Source organism: Neoarius graeffei, chromosome 6 (genome assembly GCF_027579695.1).
Source record: "Neoarius graeffei isolate fNeoGra1 chromosome 6, fNeoGra1.pri, whole genome shotgun sequence".
Taxonomy (NCBI): Eukaryota; Metazoa; Chordata; class Actinopteri; order Siluriformes; family Ariidae; genus Neoarius; species Neoarius graeffei.
In genome coordinates, this window is record NC_083574.1 from 36,575,536 (window position 1) to 36,596,511 (window position 20,976).

The window sequence follows — 20,976 nt, forward strand, 5'->3', positions numbered from 1 at the left end:
GTTATACCGGTGTAGCCCCTGAAAGCTGCTTAAACCGGTGCAAATCTAACCCTGCTCGGGAGGTGGTTTAAGAAATTTACTCCGGAGTAAATGCTAGTTTGCGGGGCAGCACCGATATAAAATGGGCCGTCTGAACGCTACAGGGGTAGACTCGCTACGCGTGAGGAGAGTTGATTACATACGGGCATTGCATAATTTGCATCCTGGTATTTTGCGCTTCCAAAATGGCGAATATCAACAACAACAGAACTGCGTGTCTTCCAGTGTTGCCAGATTGGGTGGTTTTAAGTGCATTTTGGCGGATTTGAACATATTTTGGGCTGGAAAACGTCAGCAGTATCTGGCAACACTGGTGTCTTCATCCACGTTGTTTTCCCGGCGCTTGGTGATGCCATGACAACCAGGTAAAGGAAGTACATTTTCACGCATACGCATATTTCATTTCCGCATTATTACTATCGTATAGCACGGTCGCAGAAACTGCCGTATGAACGCAAGTGGGGCTGCACCGGTGCTAACACGCTTCTCTCTAGTAAGCAGGTTTGTGACGTGTGAACGCTCCACAAAATTTACACCGGTGTAAGATATATCGCAACAAAATACATCAGTGCAGCATCGATGCAAATATGTGCCGTCTGAACACCCCTATACATGTACATGCATGCATTTTCACTGATAAAATGTAAAAGGCTGATTAAATAATCAGATGAACTGAGACAATCACATTCTGAAGCAAATTAAATAATCTTATACCCGTAACTTAAACACACAATACAAGTTACATGCATTAATCTAAATGCAGGTAAACAACGTGTGTTGTTGTTTTTATTGTTTTGTATCCAAATGAGAGTCGGAGCTTACCCGTCTGCGTTCTCGCTTCTTGAAGGCCGACCTTGTGGCCGATTGTTTTGAAACAATCTGACTTTCAGTTGTTCATTCAGTTCTCTGTTCATTCGCTTCTTCCACGTAAGGGCGAGATATTGCTGCTGAGGCGAGCAGCGGAGAAATCAGACGGCTGCACCACTCATTCTCTATACTGAGTACTCCGCCATTACTGCTCGGCTCAGGCAATTACTAAACTCCGGGACGGGACATCACTGGTTTTAGCAACAACCGCGGGGAGGTCACTGCCCGAGCGATAATATGTCACATCACGTCCTGTCCCATCCCGTTCCGTTCCGTCCTGGGTTTTAGCAACAACCCTCGGCTCACACTCCAGAATAACTGGTGCAACTGAACTTACTTTCTTTTCCTTGTAGTTTTCTTTTCCTTTATTTGTTGATACTGCATCCTCTTTCAATACGGGCTTATAGCCAACACTCCTCAACAGATCAGAGGTCTCGTACAAGTCTTCAGTAAAATGTGTAGAGCAGAGGAGAGACCACTTCGTAGCCGCCCAATGTGCCCGTGAATTTCTCGCAAAACACGTCGAAATCTTTGCAGTTTGAACATTCTTGGGCCGTGAAAAACAAAAACACATCTATGTGGCATGGTGATAAATTAGCTCAAAATGGAGGCTCGAAGTTGCAGTTAGCTCTGTATTTTAGTATAGCGGAAATGGCGATGAGACCGATAGACTTCCTGCTGTGATGTCACACATGTCAAGGTCATTCACTCAGACCGCTACCTATATGAATCACTTTAATCATAAAAATTATTATATTAGATTTATTGTTAACACTTAAAACTATTCCTGTGCCATTCGTGAGGTCTCAAGGCGTTTATAAACAAAAAGTGAGGCCATGGTTCTGCGCATCTCCTTTAAGGATATGTTTCCAAACCATGACACCAATATCATGCTGAATGTTTGAAGGAAATGTAAACACTCCGGTTTACATGCTCCTGTTTCGACCACAGCCCAAAGACATGCGGTTGGGTTAATATGGGACGGCCTTGGGCTGAGGTGCCCTTGAGCGAGGCCCCTAACCCCCAACTGCTCCCTGGGCGCTGTAGCATGGCTGCCCATTGCTCTGGGTGTGTGCTCACTGCTTCAGATGGGTTAAATGCAGAGAGGAATTTCACAAGCGTGTGATGAATAAAATTGTTGTTCTTCTCCTAACTTCATTCATCACACGTACACTTGTGAAATTCCTCTCTGCATTTAACCCATATGAAACAATGAACACACACATGCATACACACGTGAGTAATGAGCACACACATACACACCCAGAGCAGTGGGCAGCCATGTTAACAGCACCCGGGGGGCAGTTAGGGGTTCGGTGCCTCGCTCAAGGGCACCTCAGCCCAACCTCAGGCCATGGTCACCCCATGCTAACCTAACCGCATGTCTTTGGACTGTGGGGGAAACCGGAGCACCCGGAGGAAACCCACGCGGACACGGGGAGAACATGCAAACTCCACACAGAAAGGCCCTCGCCGGCCACAGGGCTCGAACCCGGACCTTCTTGCTGTGAGGCAACAGCGCTAACCACTACACCACCGTGTGATGGGAAAATTCACCTATTTCGTCTGCTGTGTGTACAATTTCTCTAAATAGGGACATCTCTTAGTAATGTTCATTTAATTCATGAGTGAATGTTTTCATTCGTGGGTCTTTACTTGTGCTCGATGCAGATCAACAGTTCGAATGAAGCCTTTGAGTTGAAGCTGATCAATAATTCAGCATGGAGTTTAAGAGCTATAGTTGCTTTAAATGCCATGTGCACTTCATAAATCAAGGTGGCACGGTGGTGTAGTGGTTAGCGCTGTCACCTCACAGCAAGAAGGTCCGGGTTCGAGCCCCGTGGCCGGCGAGGGTCTTTCTGTGCGGAGTTTGCATGTTCTCCCCGTGTCCGCGTGGGTTTCCTCCGGGTGCTCCGGTTTCCCCCGCAGTCCAAAGACATGCAGGTTAGGTTAACTGGTGACTCTAAATTGACCGTAGGTGTGAATGTGAGTGTGAATGGTTGTCTGTGTCTATGTGTCAGCCCTGTGATGACCTGGCGACTTGTCCAGGGTGTACACCGCCTTTCGCCCGTAGTCAGCTGGGATAGGCTCCAGCTTGCCTGCGACCCTGTAGAACAGGATAAAGCGGCTAGAGATAATGAGATGAGATGACTTCATAAATCAAGAAGATGTGTCATTGCATCTGGATCCACAATATGCCTTTGTGAAACGTAAACAGGAAGTAACACGGCAAGATGATCACAATATTCGACAGCCAGTTGATGTCTACACCTGAGTTCACACTCTCATTCTCTCTCTCTCTGTATTTAACTCTGATCTCACACGAGACAAGCTTCTCAAGAGTGGATTATGTAATCTATGTCCATACGTGACACGCAGGAAGAATATCCGGTGTGCCATGGTTTAATAACACAGAGATGTGTGTGGATCAGATAGCAATTCGGAATGTCCAATATAACGTTAGGTCTAATCATTACAATGACACACATGAAAGGGACAGATTACATCACTTTCATATTTATTTTCCAATGAACGCCTTGGTTTGGTATCATATTCGGCTCAGTGCACTGTGGGCACACTGCCACATAATCCATTACCCATAATATAGACTATTCACTAGAATTATTATTATTATTATTATTATTATTATATGGCACGAGTTACTTCCGGTAAAATCATGCGCTCTGATTGGTTCCTTGGCGGGCAGTATTTTCCCATAATGCCCATGAATGATTACGGACTTTTTTTTTCCAAGGCGCCGGCTTTCGATGTTGCAAAAAATGAACAAAAACAAAATGACCAAAAAAGATTACTTACAGTAGAAATCAAAATGGAATCAAAAACAGCCAAAACACAAAAGACCAACAAGTCACTGAGTTATTCACGAAATGAGCAACGAAGAGCGTTCAGAAACCGCTAACAGAAATTCAGTTTTGAAACCGCTAGCTGTTTATTCTGCATGCGTGACTCAACTACGTTACAAATACGACGTGACGGAAAGCAGCGTCACGCCTCATTGTAATGACCGTCTATTTTAATCTTAGAAATAAAAGAGCTAAATAATAAACTCCTTATTAACCTCGCTTGCTTGGTCCGTACAAAAAGACCGAGGTCTGATATTTTCCCGTAAAGACGTCACGCTCAGTTAATAAGCAGTTAGTACATAATACGAATGACCCATAATGCATTGGGAGTATGTACTGTATGTATATGAGAAATAAGCTGAGAGTAGCGAGTTGCTTTACACACATAAAAGTGAAATGGTTGTGTAATGATGTAAAACAATGTAAGGTATTTTATCTGCAACTTATAGCAGCGATAGGGGGCGGCACGGTGGTGTAGTTGTTAGCGCTGTCGCCTCACAGCAAGAAGGTCTGGGTTCGAGCCCCGGGGCCGGCGAGGGCCTTTCTGTGTGGAGTTTGCATGTTCTCCCCGTGTCCGCGTGGGTTTCCTCCGGGTGCTCCGGTTTCCCCCACAGTCCAAAGACATGCAGGTTAGGTTAACTGGTGACTCTAAATTGACCGTAGGTGTGAATGTGAGTGTGAATGGTTGTCTGTGTCTATGTGTCAGCCCTGTGATGACCTGGCGACTTGTCCAGGGTGCACCCCGCCTCTCGCCCGTAGTCAGCTGGGATAGGCTCCAGCTTGCCTGCGACCCTGTAGAACAGGATAAAGCGGCTAGAGATAATGAGATGAGATGAGAACAATTAATGAATTTAGGTCCATATGGCCCTAAATTCTCTGCCAGTTTTTCCTGCTTCACCGTGACCCAATTCGAGATACTACATCATGCATCACGAGGTGGGCTTTCCCTGTTCACGCAAGGCATTGTGGGATACAGATTTGAAACAGGAGAGAAAAATGGAGGGCGTGAGTGTGTGAATGAAACGTGAAAGACCAACTACAGTAACGGAAAGTGAGAAGAAAAGACGTTATGTTATATCCGAAGGAAAGGAAACGCAGGACCAAACTAATAAATATCGGCGGTCAGCGAGCACCTCGGTGTGATCAGCTGTTCGTTTAGCGACAGAATGATGGAACTGTCAGTGCACGGTCATGCGCACACGGACTTCCTCTGTCTGCATGACTGCGCAAAGTGAGCGGTTTCATGCGCATTATTTGCTCAGGAATCCCCTCAAATGAAATAACTTCCCAGCCACAGAATGGCCTGATATTTTGAGATATTACATAAATAAACATATCACAATGACTAAATTTCAGAGGGAACTAAATTTCACTGATTTTATGAAATCGAAAGGCCGTCTCGCTTTAAAGTGGCTTAGGTTTAAAATTGTGATTCGATTTAAAGCAGTCTGTCCAATCTGGCAACCCAGAATTCCACAGTGCATGCTCTACCTTAATCCCTAATTGGTTTGACATACACAGTCACATGATTTGAGTTAATATACAGGTGCTGGTCATATAATTAGAATATCATGAAAAAGTTGATTTATTTCAGTAATTCCATTCAAAAAGTGAAAAAGTTCATCTCATCTCATTATCTGTAGCCGCTTTATCCTGTTCTACAGGGTCGCAGGCAAGCTGGAGCTTATCCCAGCTGACTACAGGTGAAAGGCGGGGTACACCCTGGACAAGTCTCCAGGTCATCACAGGGCTGACACATAGACACAGACAACCATTCACACTCACATTCACACCTACGGTCAATTTAGAGTCACCAGTTAACCTAACCTACATGTCTTTGGACTGTGGGGGAAACCGGAGCACCCGGAGGAAACCCACGCGGACACGGGGAGAACATGCAAACTCCGCACAGAAAGACCCTCGCTGGCCCCGGGGCTCGAACCCGGACCTTCTTGCTGTGAGGCGACAGTGCCAACCACTACACCACCGTGCCGCCCGAACCTAAAATATCAAACGTATTTTGTTTTTTAACACTTCTTTGTTTACTACATAATTCCATATGTAATTTTATAGTTTTGAAGTCTTCAGTGTTGTTCTACAATGTAGAAAATCATCAAAATACAGAAAAAAAAATCTATGAATGAGTAGTGTACAAACTTTTGATTGGTACTGTACATTGGGTGCTACCTTGTACTACTATGTCGCTAACAGTCTACAAAATTCTGATTTTTTTTCCTGACTAGTTATGTACACTATCACAAATTACGCATTCTTTCTATTTCCTCAACAACTGGTACTGGTTAAAATGAACGCTAATCGACTCTCGTCTGTCCGACCCGCGGGATTAGAACAGTCCTCAGTGTTTTCCCACAGTCTGCAAAACTCATGCAGGACACGCTTTTATCTTTTCCCTAATTGTTTTTCTGACTTGATTTGTATCAGATGCTAACTGCAAAGCCCTGTATAAACTCTGGTGTGGTAAATCACGGAAAAGCTAAAATTATACAAAATTAGGAATCCACTTTCATGGACTTCAGACCCTTTTTTAGAAACGAATACTACAATACACGGCTGTCTTTTCAAACCGGATTAGTGTAAATTTTATAGCACAAAGGGTTTTCTTTGTTACTGGTGACCGGCAGTGGTTGACACAGCATGACTCGGAGCTTTGGTCTACCAGAGCTAGCATTAGCTTGTAAGGTTTTAGCTGCTCTTACAGATCCACACACACAGACTAATACCCTGTCCACACTAGGGATTTTGTACCAATACGATACTACTTTCGTACCGCAACACCTGTCCACACTAGCAACTGTACCGGTACTGTAGCGGTATAACTGTATCGGTACGAAACCCACAAATGTATGGGTTTCGTACCGGTACAGTATCGGTACTGTAGCGCTTCGCTGTAGTGTGGACAGATGAAGCGTCTCTGTATCGATACAAATATAATGCGCATGCGCCATACATGCGCTATACGGAATATCCGTATTTTATACGGATTTGATTCAATGAACGTAGTATACGGGCGTATAAATAAAGTTATACGGATTCTTTAAAAAAATTCAATATTTATTTAGAGCTATAATCAATTCCCACGATGATAAAAGAGCGCATAACATTTACAAACGTACTGTACACCACAGACAGCCAGTAAAGAGTCTTATGAAATCGCGCGTTATCTTGTGGTAGCGAGACTTCGTTCCACTTTTGATCATGCGCACACCGCATTGCGAGAATCCCGCCAACCGGGAAGTCATAGACATATAAACATAGACGCCGCCTTCTGCGTAGAATCATACGTCATCCTCGCCGCCATATTGGATGTGGCAAAGTGGAGATTCTTCAACCGTCTCTGGTATAGCGTCTAGACAGTAGCCGAGAATAAAGATGCCTCATTCATGTGCTGCGTTTAACTGTACCAACAGGTTTACCGTCCAAACGAGATCACATGGGATTACCTTTCACAGGTGAGACTGGAAAAATACTTTTCATTGTATTTGCTCATTATAACGTAATTTTACGAACAGATTTTCCTGACTTTGTGGCTAATATGAAGTCTCGTGCATAATAGCCGCTCGGTGAAACCTGTCTCCAAACAACGAAGTATTTCCTTCGTAACTACGCTGATAACACTTTGTGTTTTTGTCAAACATTGGAGCTTTGTATTCATTCTGAAGGTTTATTGTTATTAATATTGAATAAAAAGTAACTGGGATATATCATTGTTAATTATCATTCAAATTTAGGTAAATTATTTTAATTTGCATCTTATACGGATTTTATAAGGGAAATACGGATTTTGCAGGTTGGTTATACAGGTTTGATTGACCAAAGGTTGACATGTATGATGCGCAAAGTCACACACATCAATCGATGTCTTCGCTGAATAAAATAGTGAAGAACGGAGATTCGTTTTCTTTGTTTCTTTCTCAACTGCCTCGCGCGTTTTATACGATTCGACTGAATAAATGACCACCAGAAATACAGACTGTACACTGACAACAAAAAGCACACACACGTTGTTTCATCCGCCATATTCTTGGAAGGAAGTTACTCGGTAACCACGGAAACATTTCGCGCACGCGCATTTCAACTTCCGTGAAAGAAAACCGCAAACATTTCTTGCTAGTGTGGACAGATGCACTAAACTGTACCGGTATACTTTGTATCGATACAGTTATACCACTATCGTACCGGTATATATGTGAACACAGCATAAATTTCATCTGAGGGCAGCGATAATGCAGAGAAAAACACAAGGACCTCAGAAACCCATCAGGACATCAAGAGTTAATCAAATGGAAAACAAACACATGCTATGGATATAGCTAGGATTTTACCTCAGACCTCCACCCTAATACACAAACCACCATTAGACCAAATTATAGCAGAGGGAAATTACAGCCTGCTAATGAAAGACTGAAGAGAAACTGACTTTTCCAGAGAGAACATGTGCACGCACGGTTCAGAATCTAACTCACAACAAACAGCCATATGTAGAAGCAATACCTAGCTTACGAACCCGTGTATACACACACACACACACACACACACACACAGGACAAATAATTTAAACCCAAAATCAGCATCATTTCTATTAAATCAGAGATCACTTGAATAATCAGAGCTAAATGCTATTTATCACTAGTCTGGCTAACGTGACTTCAAAGCTCTGCGAGCATTTGGTCTGGCAAAGATATTAAGCCCAACCGTTTCCCAAAGCGCGTGGTTGACCCGCCTGCCTGAAATGCCTCAGTTTGCTACTGGTCGAAGCCAGAAAAGACTGTGACGAAGTTTAAACCAATCACATCACTCTTTCCTCTGACGTATGTGACGCGACGGAAACTGCTTGAGTAACAGGAAGAAGATAAATACCTCCAGGGCTGCGCTTTGCTCCGTTTTCAATGAGAACTTCCCGTTGAATGCTTTCAATACAGCATCTACCGCTGTGTCAAAGGCTTGCCGCTGCTCCATGTTCGTAATGTTTCTAGTGAATGAAGCGCTTCCGGCATAGATTCTGTAAACAATCTATGGCTTCCGGTTGCAGTTCTACTACATCACTGCCTTGAACACGCCTCTACCCAGGGCCGTTGGCGATGCTCAAAGTTGATTGGCTCCCGATTTTTCGGGAGCTTGGAAGAGCTGGAGATAGCTTGCCTTGCCAGACTAAGCTCGCAACAGGCCCTCGTGTTGCGTCACACTTAGGATGGGTGGGCCCAGGCTAATTTATCACTAGTTAAACACAATATTCCAGGAAAATGTGTTTGTTTTCTTTTTTCCCCCCAAAGTCTCTTTTGTTGTTGGCTCCTTTGATCTCGAAAGATCATGGTGATCTGCGCCGGGGTCATCCATCAGTTGTCGAGTTGCAGCACCTAGTATGACTGTATAGGCCGACGCGTGAGCCGCACGGTCTGCTACAGTTGCTGCAGGTGAAGTTGCTTGGTCGGGTGTCTGTTGATCCTGTCTGCAGTCTCCGCTGTCGTCGGAGCCTCCTCTACCCCCACCGGGTCTTTCTCCTTTCCTCGGCTTCCCCAACGACGGCCTTGGTGGTGGCCCACCAGCCGGCGCTGTCTCCAGGTCTGCGGGGTTGAAGCCGCCTGCCCTCAGGTTGCGCTTGCACACGTCCTTGTAGCGTAGTGCAGGTCATCCTGTGGGTCTGGAGCCTGTGGCCAGCTCACCATACAACACGTCCTTTGGGATGCAGCTGTCGTCCATGTGGCTGACGTGGCCTAGCCAGCGCAGGGGTCTCTGGGTCAGCATGGCAAACATGCTGGGCATCCCTGCCTTGGCCAGGACATCGGTGTTGGTGACACAGTCCTGCCAGGTGATGCCCAGAAGTCTTCTGAGAATGTGGAAGGTGTTCAGTCTGTGTTCTTGGCGGGAGTAGAGGGTCCATGCTTCGCTTCCATAGAGGAGAGTGCTCAACACACAGGCCTGATACACTCTCATTTTGGTGTTGGTCATGAGCATGGTGTTGTCCCAGACTCTCTTCGCAAGTCTCTATTAGCACTAAGCTAACTATTGCTAACTGTTTACTGTTAGCTCTTAAAGGCAGATTATTTACTCTGGTAATAATACAATTTAGTTTAACATGGATATGCGAGGCGGCACGGTGGTGTAGTGGTTAGCGCTGTCACCTCACAGCAAGAAGGTCTGGGTTCAAGCCCAGTGGCCGGCGAGGGCCTTTCTGTGTGGAGTTTGCACGTTCTCCCCGTGTCCGCATGGGTTTCCTCCGGGTGCTCCGGTTTCCCCCACAGTCCAAAGACATGCAGGTTAGGTTAACTGGCGACTCTAAATTGACCGTAGGTGTGAGTGTGAATGGTTGTCTGTGTCTATGTGTCAGCCCTGTGATGACCTGGCGACTTGTCCAGGGTGTACCCCGCCTTTCGCCCGTAGTCAGCTGGGATAGGCTCCAGCTTGCCCGTGACCCTGTAGGACAGGATAAGCGGCTACAGAAGATGGATGGACATGCGATGTTAAATTGGAGTCAGGAAACTGAATTTATAAATTTTCGATTTCATGTTTTTGAATCATTATATCCATGCTTTCATTTTGGTTGAGGTATTTTTTGATCTTGTCTAAAAAAAAGTTCAGTATTAAAGGAAAATGTCAGGATTTTTTTTTTTTTTTTTTTACCTGTGCCCCATTTTTTCATCAGTTTGGACCCAACTTTTTACAAAAGGCAAAAAAACTATCAAAATCAGCTCAGTATTGAGTTGGAACGCTATAACCGGCAATCGCAAAACAGCGAGTGTGATCCTACAAATTAAACCACTTGTTTTTTCACCACTGACAGGCTCATAATGTTATTATACACATTCACCGGCCACTTTAATAGGAACTTGTTCTTGATTCTAACATTCCTGTTCTTGGTTGGCAGGACTGGAACCCAATGTGTTCTTCTGCTGTTGCATGCTGAGATGCTTTTCTGCTCACCACGGCTGTAAAGAGCTGCTACGAGTTGCTATATCCTTCCTGGCAGCTCGAACCAATCTGTCCATTTTCCTCTGACCCTCTCTTATCAACAAGGCGTTTGTTTCCACCCACAGAACTGTCGCTCATTCACTCGACATTTTTTTGTTTTTCGCACCATTCTGTATAAACTCTAGAGACTGTTGTGTGTGAAAACCCCAGGAGGTCAGGAGCAGTTTCTGAAATACTCAAACCAGTCCATCTGGCTCAAACCAACACCCATGGCACAGTGAAAGAAAGTCACACTTTGAGATCACAATTTTTCCCATTCTGATGTTTGAAGTGAGCATTAACTGAAGCTCTTGATTTGTATCCGCATGATTTTATGCACTGTGCTGCTGCTATTGGTTGATTAGATAACGGTATAAAACAGCAGATGGATGTATGGGTGTTCCTAATAAAGTGGCCAGTGAGTGTAAGTGTCTGACAGCATGGAAATGATCCCTACAGAGATACACCTGTGTCTGTTTACCTCAATAACTGTAAAGAAACTGTAGAAAATGACTGTTTCTACACTCACTGTTTAACTTTTCTCTCTGGGCGGCATGGTGGTGTAGTGGTTAGCGCTGTCGCCTCACAGCAAGAAGGTCCAGGTTCGAACCCAGCGGCCGGCGAGGGCCTTTCTGTGTGGAGTTTGCATGTTCTCCCCGTGTCCGCGTGGGTTTCCTCCGGGTGCTCTGGTTTCCCCCACAGTCCAAAGACATGCAGTTAGGTTGACGTGGGGCGGCCTTGGGCTGAAGTGCCCTTGAGCAAGGTACCTGACCCCTGACTGCTCCCCGGGCGCTGCAGTATGGCTGCCCACTGCTCTGGGTGTGTTTGCGTGTGTTCACTGCTTCAGATGAGTTAAATTTAGAGGATGAATTTCACTGTGCTTGAAGTGTACATGTGACAAAGGTTTCTTCTTTCTTCTTCTTCTTCCGGTCTCTGACGCAGTGCCACAGCTACGCAGCCTGTAGCTGATTATAAAACACACGGGGGCTGTTTCCTGGCTCAAATAAATAGAAACGGTCGTCAAATTCAAATGCCTCATCCACATTGTCGTAATCAGCTAAATATTTCTTTGGAAGTAGACTTCTTCTTGAATTCTGCGTGACTTCTTCTGTTGTAAACATCAGAAATCAGCCCCATGTGATAATCAACTACAGGCACCGAATGGGGTGCTGAGTCAGAGACCCCAAAAGGAAAAGAAGGGGGAGAAAAAAGGAAACCTAATCTGGCTCACTCATGTCATAGTGTTTTTTTGCTGCCAAAGGTGATCAAAAGCCTGTTTTTAGTTTTGTTTTAATATTTCGATTACTTATTGCATATCAATTCAGATTGACGCTACATGAACCGGCCAGTTCTATCAGGGAAATCAGACAAAACATTCTCTCATCTCATTATCTGTAGCCGCTTTATCCTGTTCTACAGGGTCGCAGGCGAGCTGGAGCCTATCCCAGCTGACTACGGGCGAAAGGCGGGGTACACCCTGGACAAGTCGCCAGGTCATCACAGGGCTGACACATAGACACAGACAACCATTCACACTCACATTCACACCTACGCTCAATTTAGAGTCACCAGTTAACCTAACCTGCATGTCTTTGGACTGTGGGGGAAACCGGAGCACCCGGAGGAAACCCACGCGGACACGGGGAGAACATGCAAACTCCGCACAGAAAGGCCCTCGCCGGCCCCGGGGCTCGAACCCGGACCTTCTTGCTGTGAGGCGACAGCGCTAACCACTACACCACTGTGCCGCCTACTAGTAGAAATCATTTCAGGATTTAACAAAAATAATATTGTACATGCCTAACATAACTGAGAGTGAACATGATTTTGGAGTATCTCAGGAAAAAACCCTGAACCAGCAGCAGTTTGGTTCCTGAATACAACTAAACTATTTACCTTTGTTAGCAGCTAGTTTTTATTTTCCACAGACATAAATAGCATTATTCTATCCACATTCACTGGATATGAGCAATCGCACACTCTGATTGGCTACTCTACTACTAGGATATCAGCTCATATACTGTGAGTAGAGAAAAACAAAATGGATTTTAGAGTCACCAGTTAACCTAACCTGCATGTCTTTGGACTGTGGGGGAAACCGGAGCACCCGGAGGAAACCCACACGGACACGGGGAGAACATGCAAACTCCACACAGAAAGGCCCTCGCCGGCCCCGGGCTCGAACCCGGACCTTCTTGCTGTGAGGCGACAGCGCTAACCACTTCACCACCGTGCCACCCAGACAAAACATTATTTACAGAAAACAAGAAAAACAGAGTTGTCTGCTTTCGTGTCTGAACTTTTCACATACATCTATCCATTCACCTACAACAGTTCTAAATGTAATCTAATCCTGGGTCATGTCAATACTTCAACAACCCAATCCAGCTAATTCACTTAGGAAGGCCAGCGCTCACCATTAGCTCTTTTCACCACTGATGTTTCTGCTGCTGAAGTGAAGACATGTACTTTACGTATCCATTGAAGTGAGAAAGAGCAGGAAGCGATCAGGTCAGACTCCATGCAGAAGCAGCCCGTCATTAAAATCAAGCTACACTTTATCTGGGTATGCGTTAGCCCGTAATCTCATTCAGTCTCAACTTGAATGAAATACGTTCGCACGGATTTACTGCTCTTCCAAAAATGGCATCGGCTCCTTGTGGACTGGAAATCTTGTGCAATAAATTTGATCAAGCATCTGATACATGATCAATCACTTCTACCCAAATATTCATTTTAGCCTGCTAGCATGCAGCCTGTTCTTTCTTTTTGTGTGGCTGTGTAGCGCAGACAGCCAAACATTTTTGGATGCTCGTGCATAGCTGTACTGGTTGGCACCGATCCGATTACAAAGAAACGTGACTCTAGACATACTGTACTTTCAGAAAAGACGCGAGCTAGAAATTACTTGCTTGACCTTCAGGAAATAAAGGAGCAATGAGAATGTGCTGTAGCTTCAGACGCTACTGGACTCATCTCTGAAAAATCCCTGAGGCAAGATAACGTGTTCCAGCAGAAATCTGGTATATTGGTATCCCACTGGCCTGATTAATCTGTCTATGACCTTTAAACCACATAAAAGCATGGAGAAAGAAGAAGGAAAGAAAGGAAACTCGAGAGAGCAAATAACAATGATGAGGAAAGAGAAAGGAAAGTCGGGATAATAGAAGAAACATGGGCTGAGTTGTTATGAAGACAGCTAACGTCAGCAAGCTAAAGTTAGTGCTTACTTTGGGTAGTGAATACTGGCTGTAGTTAGACTGATAAATGAGGATACAAAGTATGGAATGTGTCTCTCACTGTCCGTCCACGGATATATGAAGTACGGGAAGACAATATGGGAGATGAGAAGCGAGAGAGGGCGTGTCCTACACCTGAACATGGCTGCAAACACTTTAGCCTTCAGCCACACAGACTACGAGAATGCTATTCCTGGTAAAATGGCCGACACCATTTTTTTCTGCTTAAAGCTAGACGGCCTTTTGATTTCTTAAAATCGGTGAAATTTAGTTCCCGCTGAAATCTGGTCATTGTGATATATGTTTATTTCTGTAATATCTAAAAAAAACCCAGGCCATTCTGTGGCTGGGAAGTTATTTAATTTAATGTAAGGGGATTCCCGAGCAAATAACGTGCATGAAATTGCTCGCTTCGGGCAGTCGAGCAGACAGAGGAAGTCCGTGTGTGTGCGCATGAGCAGGTTTACCTTCTTCTTCTTTTGGGTTTTACGGCAGCTGGCATCCACAGTCAGTGCGTTTACATGCACATAGAGAGAATCAAATTTCTGCCGTTGCTCGACTGAAATCGAAGTTCAAAATGCCATGTATACACCTTAATTCGGCTGAAATTGAACCGAACTTGATTTCTCGTAATCGAGCTACACGACCTAGATTATGCGATTTCTGCCGAGCTACTTAGTGCATGTAAACCCTATTGAGCTACGTATTCGAGCTACTTACTTCAGCACTGCCCCTTCCGGAGGTGACGAGTGACGAGACCACAAGCGGGAAACACAACAGCCTCGGTTGGCATGACAACGACTCATGACAACGGCATGAATCTTTTCTTTTTGTGGCATTGTTTGCACTGTTAAAATTTAGCTCACTTACTGTATCACCAAATACATCTGTACAGCTGTTGCATAGCTGTGAATTGTGTACATAAACAAGTCATTGTATTTGTGTGTGTATATATATATATATATATATATATATATATATATATATATATATATTAGTGCTGTCAAGCGATGAAAATATTTAATCGCGATTAATGTCGCGACTGTCATAGTTAACTCGCGATTAATCGCAATTTAATTGCACATTTTTGTCACATGAAAAACCATTGTAATTCTTTTATCAGCATAAAAAAGTGAATGGGCTTGCTCACCGTTCGAACTACGGGGGTACACGGGGGATCCGAGATCCCCTGAAACAGACATGAGATCCCTTGAAAACATGATTTGGGAAATGTTGGGGGGTCTCTAAAATATTGGCAAAATGATGTTTATTGACATAGCAATCGTGTGTAACGGGAAGCATTTGCATATCTGAAGTGAGCGCGCGATGGAGATCCGCGCTCTGAGACAAGCGCAAGCACCCCCCCCCCCCCCCCCCCAAGGGAAAATACGGGACCCCCCCCCCGAAAATATCGGCATAGTTCGAACACTGGTTGTACCAATGTTTTTTTGTTTTTTTTTATTGCAGAGCATAACACGTCTTGTCACAGCCACTGCAAAGTGGGGCTGGAGCCGCCGATGGGAAAACGAAACCTAAGCTGAGCACCGTGGCTCTTCGGGGGAGGGCAGAGGACTCTGGCTGTGCGGGGCGTGGCATCATGTCACAGAGCGTTAATCTCACGATAAAAAAATTATCGCCGTTAAAATTGAGTCAAGTTAACACGTTAATAACGCGACATTTTTGACAGCACTAATATATATATATATATATATATATATATATATATATATATATATATATATATAATGTCCAACATCTGAAGAATGTCAATAAAAACAAAACAAAACAATTGAACTTTTTGTGTGTTTATTAAGACATAAGTTAAATTGTAAGCAAAAAATGGACTTTAGAAAAATATACAATTGTGCAAAATAAGTTGTCTTACAAAACAGTGGTCTGCGCAGGACAGTTTGTAGCCATACAGTCTGTTAGAGCAAGCCTAACAGCTTGAGCACGGAACTTGTGAACACGGAACTGCTAGTGTTGCCAGATTGGGCGGTTTTAAGTGCATTTTGGCGGATTTGAACATGTTTTGGGCTGGAAAACGTCAGCAGTATCTGACAACACTGCTGATAACTTTGTTTATACTCTTGAATAGCTCTTCTTCATGACGACAACCAGAAGTGTACCAACACGATGGGGCGTGTAGCGCCACCTGTGGCTCGGGTGCACAATGTACCTCACACAATAGCTCGATTTCCTTGTGTGCATGTAGGATTGGATTTCTCTGGCACCCCTGCTGGGACCCTTAGCTCGATTACCGACAGTAGCTCAATTTGGATGTGCATGTAAACGCACTGACTGTTGCATTACTGCCATCTACAGGTTTACCTTTGACCGTGCACTGACAGTTCCATCACTCTGTCGCTAAACGAACAGCTGATCACACCGAGGTGCTCGCTGACCTTCAATATTTATTAATTGGGTCCTGCGTTTCCTTTCCTTCGTATATAACATAACGCCTTTTCTTCTCGCTTTCTGTTACTATAGTCGGTCTTTCACGTTTCATTCGCACACTTGCGTCCGCCATTTTTCTCTCCTGTTTCAAATTTGTATCCCACAATGCCTTGTGCGAACAGGGAAAGCCCACCACGTGATGCATGACATAATATCTTGAATTGGGTCATGGTGAAGCAGGAAAAAATAGCGGAGAATTTAGGGCCATGTGGCCTGAAATTCATTAATTGTTCTTTTTTTTTAAATATTAAAATTGGAAGTCTGTGATTCGAATTCAGTAGCTTTCGATCCACTCAACAAAAATAACTGGGTGTCGGGGAAAATTATTTTTATGACCTACACTTGAAAAATCTGAAAGGCAGTCTAGCTTTAATGTCCCTTTAATGTAGCTGTTGCCAATTCCTCCAGCCCTACCCACTATCATGACAGTGTCCCATATCACCCTAATTTTGGAAGGTTAAAGCCTGTGACACACCAAGTTGCCATTGAAGAACTAGCATCCACCAAGGCTAACCTTCTGATTCACATCTTCAGTAAAAGGCTGCACTTGAACACACCACAGATGGCCCTTTCCCACTAATACAGTGCTGGTGCCTAATCTAGAACCGGTTTCACGCATTTTGAACGAAAACAAAACTGGTGCCAAAAAGCTTGTACCAGAACGGCACCACAAAATTGCTGGTCCCGAAGTTAGAACTACTGATGTCAGTGGTTATGGGAGGGTCTACGACAAGAAATTCACCACCATTTTGATGAAACGAGCAAAAGCTGAAATCGCTACACGCAGTCAGCCTTCAAATGCAACATCATAATGACTTTAAAAGTAAATTTATAATAAAAACCCAAAGCAGATCCAGTCTGTCCACCGTGATTTACCCCTGCAAATGTTACCACGGTAACACTTCAACGGAAATAACCCCAACTTCATTAACTACATAACATTCGGTTCTCAGACCTGTTGAAATACAGGCCGGTTCTCATAAGGCATCAAGGCAGAACTGGCTCCGCCCCAGTACCGGCAGCGTCCTGATACACCATCCTGATATAGTCCTTTTAAATATCTTCTCAGATCGCTTAGAAAGAGCGGCTATCTAGTCGAGAGATATACACTACGGTTCAAAAGTTTGGGGTCACTTTGAAATGTCCTTATTTTTGAAAGAAAAGCACTGTTCTTTTCAATGAAGATCACTTTAAACTAATCAGAAATCCACTCTATACATTGCTAATGTGGTAAATGACTATTCTAGCTGCAAATGTCTGGTTTTTGGTGCAATATCTCCATAGGTGTATAGAGGCCCATTTCCAGCAACTCTCACTCCAGTGTTCTAATGGTACAATGTGTTTGCTCATTGCCTCAGAAGGCTAATGGATGATTAGAAAACCCTTGTACAATCATGTTAGCACAGCTGAAAACAGTTTAGCTCTTTAGTAGTCTGGCTAACGCGACTTCAAAGCTCTGCGAGCATTTGGTCTGGCAAAGATATTAAGCCCAACCGTTTCCCAAAGCGCGTGGTTGACCCACCTCCCTGAAATGCCTCAGTTTGCTACTGGTCGAAGCCAGAAAAGACTGTGACGAAGCTTAAACCAATCACATCACGCTTTCCTCTGACGTATGTGACGCGACGGAAACTGCTTGAGTAGCAGGAAGAAGATAAATACCTCCAGGGCTGCTCGTCGCTCCGTTTTCAATGAGAACTTCCCGTTGAATGCTTTCAATACAGCATCTACCGCTGTGTCAAAGGCTTGCCGCTGCTCCATGTTCGTAATGTTTCTAGTGAATGAAGCGCTTCCGGCATAGATTCTGTAAACAATCTATGGCTTCCGGTCGCAGTTCAACTACGTCACTGCCTTGAACACGCCTCTACCCAGGGCCGTTGGAGATGCTCAAAGTTGATTGGCTCCCGATTTTTCGGGAGCTTGGAAGAGCTGTAGATAGCTTGCCTGGCCAGACTAAGCTCGCAACAGGCCCTCGTGTTGCGTCACGCTTAGGATGGGCGGGCCCAGGCTAGCTCTTTAGAGAAGCTATAAAACTGACCTTCCTTTGAGCAGATTGAGTTTCTGGAGCATCACATTTGTGGGGTCGATTAAATGCTCAAAATGGCCAGAAAAATGTCTTGACTATATTTTCTATTCATTTTACAACTTATGGTGGTAAATAAAAGTGTGACTTTTCATGGAAAACACAAAATTGTCTGGGTGACCCCAAACTTTTGAACGATTTTTGAACGATGAGAGAACGATTTCGGCGAGTTCGACTCAGATCAGACCCGAGGGAGATCAGCTCTGCATGGGTAATCATATCTGACAGACAGCTGAGACAGGAAAAAAAAAAAAAAAGAGAGTGAGACAGATAGAGAGTGAATTAACTGAATGGAGAGACCTTGTGTGTCATGAGTTACGTTGGGTTTAGAATGCTGGGAATGTTAAAAAAGTGCAGAGAGTTCAAGCCAGCTGTTTTTGTCTCTTAAATGGGAATTTCCGGAGTGTGTAGGCAAGTAAGTGTGTGTGTGTGTGTGTGTGTGTGTGTGTGTGTGTGTGTGTGTGTGTTGACGCCACAGACAGCAAGAGGAAGCAGAGCTTGTTAAGGAGACTGAGAAACGTTTATATTTTAATAGCACTCTGCTATTAAAATTTAAAGCACTCTCATGACAGATGACTCGAGTGAGTTGTTATGAAAGCAGAGCTCATCATCCTAAACGAGTCTATTTGAGCTGATTGGGTTCGGGGAATGGCCCGCCCATCGCAACGGACTGTGTGTTCTTATTGGTTGTGATGTCATGGGGTTGTTATGGCAACACAGATACGCCAGATTAGCTTGTGAGGATGCTGCAGTGTAACAGAGTTGACAGCTCTCACGCTCTCTCACACACACACACACACACACACACACACACACACACACACACACACACACACACAATCTGCATTAGCTGCAAAAACAAAACAGTACAATGGAGCACTTGCATGTGACGTCACAGCCGATCCAGATTGTGACAGACGCCATCTTGTCGGTCAAATGCCATATTTCCGCCTTCTACTTCTACTTCTACCTTTTCTTCTGGAAAACCCTACTATATACAATTCTACTACAACGGCTGCGGCTACAAGCTCTCCCTACCTGTGCACGTTTTTTATGTTTTTTGTGTGTATTTTTGCGTGTTGTTCGTCTGTACCGGACTTCAATATCCACTACAACCGTATGGACTTACTGGACATTGGTTTCCAGCAGAAAATGACGGTTTGTAGCGATTTCCATCGCATGCACAACATTCCGGATGAGATAGCGAGACCAGCGGGGTCTCCGTGGATTGTTATCGGAAGCAAAGCGAAGGAGGCGGCGTCGGGAGCGGAAGCAAAAGCGAGGCTGCAGAGCCGGCCTGTTGACTAAGCTCAGAAAACAGCCACTCAAATATCCACTGCCAAGCCTCTACCTCTCCAACGCCAGATCCATGTAAACAAGACGGACGATTTGGAATTACAGCTGGAATTACCTTATTCTATTCTATAATCGGCTGGTCAGTGCTATACTCAATACTTAAGTGACTTACCTGTCCATATCTGAGCTCCGTATCAATGCGCTGCCGAAGCGCGCAGAAGGTGTTAGTATGCCTGTCATTATAGTGCGGACTTTCCATAGCATAGAAAATCGCTACGTTTCAATTTGTGTAACTGAACTTGTTTCATATCACTGGTCATATAAACCTATGTAAACAGGAAAAACGTGGAAGAGTTTGGTCGCATCTAACTACAGCCCCAAAAAATACCATTGGCCATGCTGAGCCTAGCTACATTGCTAACAGGAGTGACAGCGCGTCTGACTGACTGGGAGGTCGCGCAAAGCTCGGAGAGGTACGGAGCAGCTCGTCTCAATTCAGATAAGAGCATATTTCATTATGGAAGTACGGTGGACTGTTCCTTTAAAGCTAGACGGCCTTTCAAATTCATAAAATCGGTGAAATTTAGTTCCCACTGAAATTTGGTCATTGTGATATATGTTTATTTCTGTAATATCTCAAAAAACCAGGCCATTCTGTGGATGGGAAGTTATTTAATTTAATTTAAGGGAATTTGCGAGCAAATAATGTGCATGAAATCATTCACTTTGTGCAGTCAAGCAGACAGAGGAAGTCCGTGTGTGTGTGTGTGTGTGTGTGTGTGTGTGTGTGTGTGTGTGTGTGCACGCACAGGTTTACCTTTGACGGTGCACTCACAGTTCCATCATTCTGTCGCTAAACGAACAGCTGATCACACCGAGGTGCTCGCTGACCGCCAAGATTTATTAGCTTGGTCCTGCGTTTCCTTTCCTTCGTATATAACATGTCTTTTCTTCTCACTTTCCGTTACTGTAGTCGGTCTTTCACGTTTCATTCACGTCCTCCATTTTTCTCTCCTGTTTCAAATTTGTATCCCACAATGCCTTGCGCGAACGGGGAAAGCCCACCACGTGATGCATGACGTAGTATCTTGAATTGGGTCATGGTGAAGCAGGAAAAAATAGCAGAGAATTTAGGGCCATGTGGCCTGAAATTCATTAATTGCTCTAT

The 20,976-nt window shown here is 44.4% G+C and overlaps 1 protein-coding gene across 6 annotated transcripts in view; it reads right to left on the reverse strand.

Moving 5' to 3' along the window:
- Positions 1 to 20,976, reverse strand: part of frmd4a (FERM domain containing 4A) — a 288,964-nt gene that overhangs the window by 135,841 nt on the left and 132,147 nt on the right. The window lies entirely within an intron of this gene.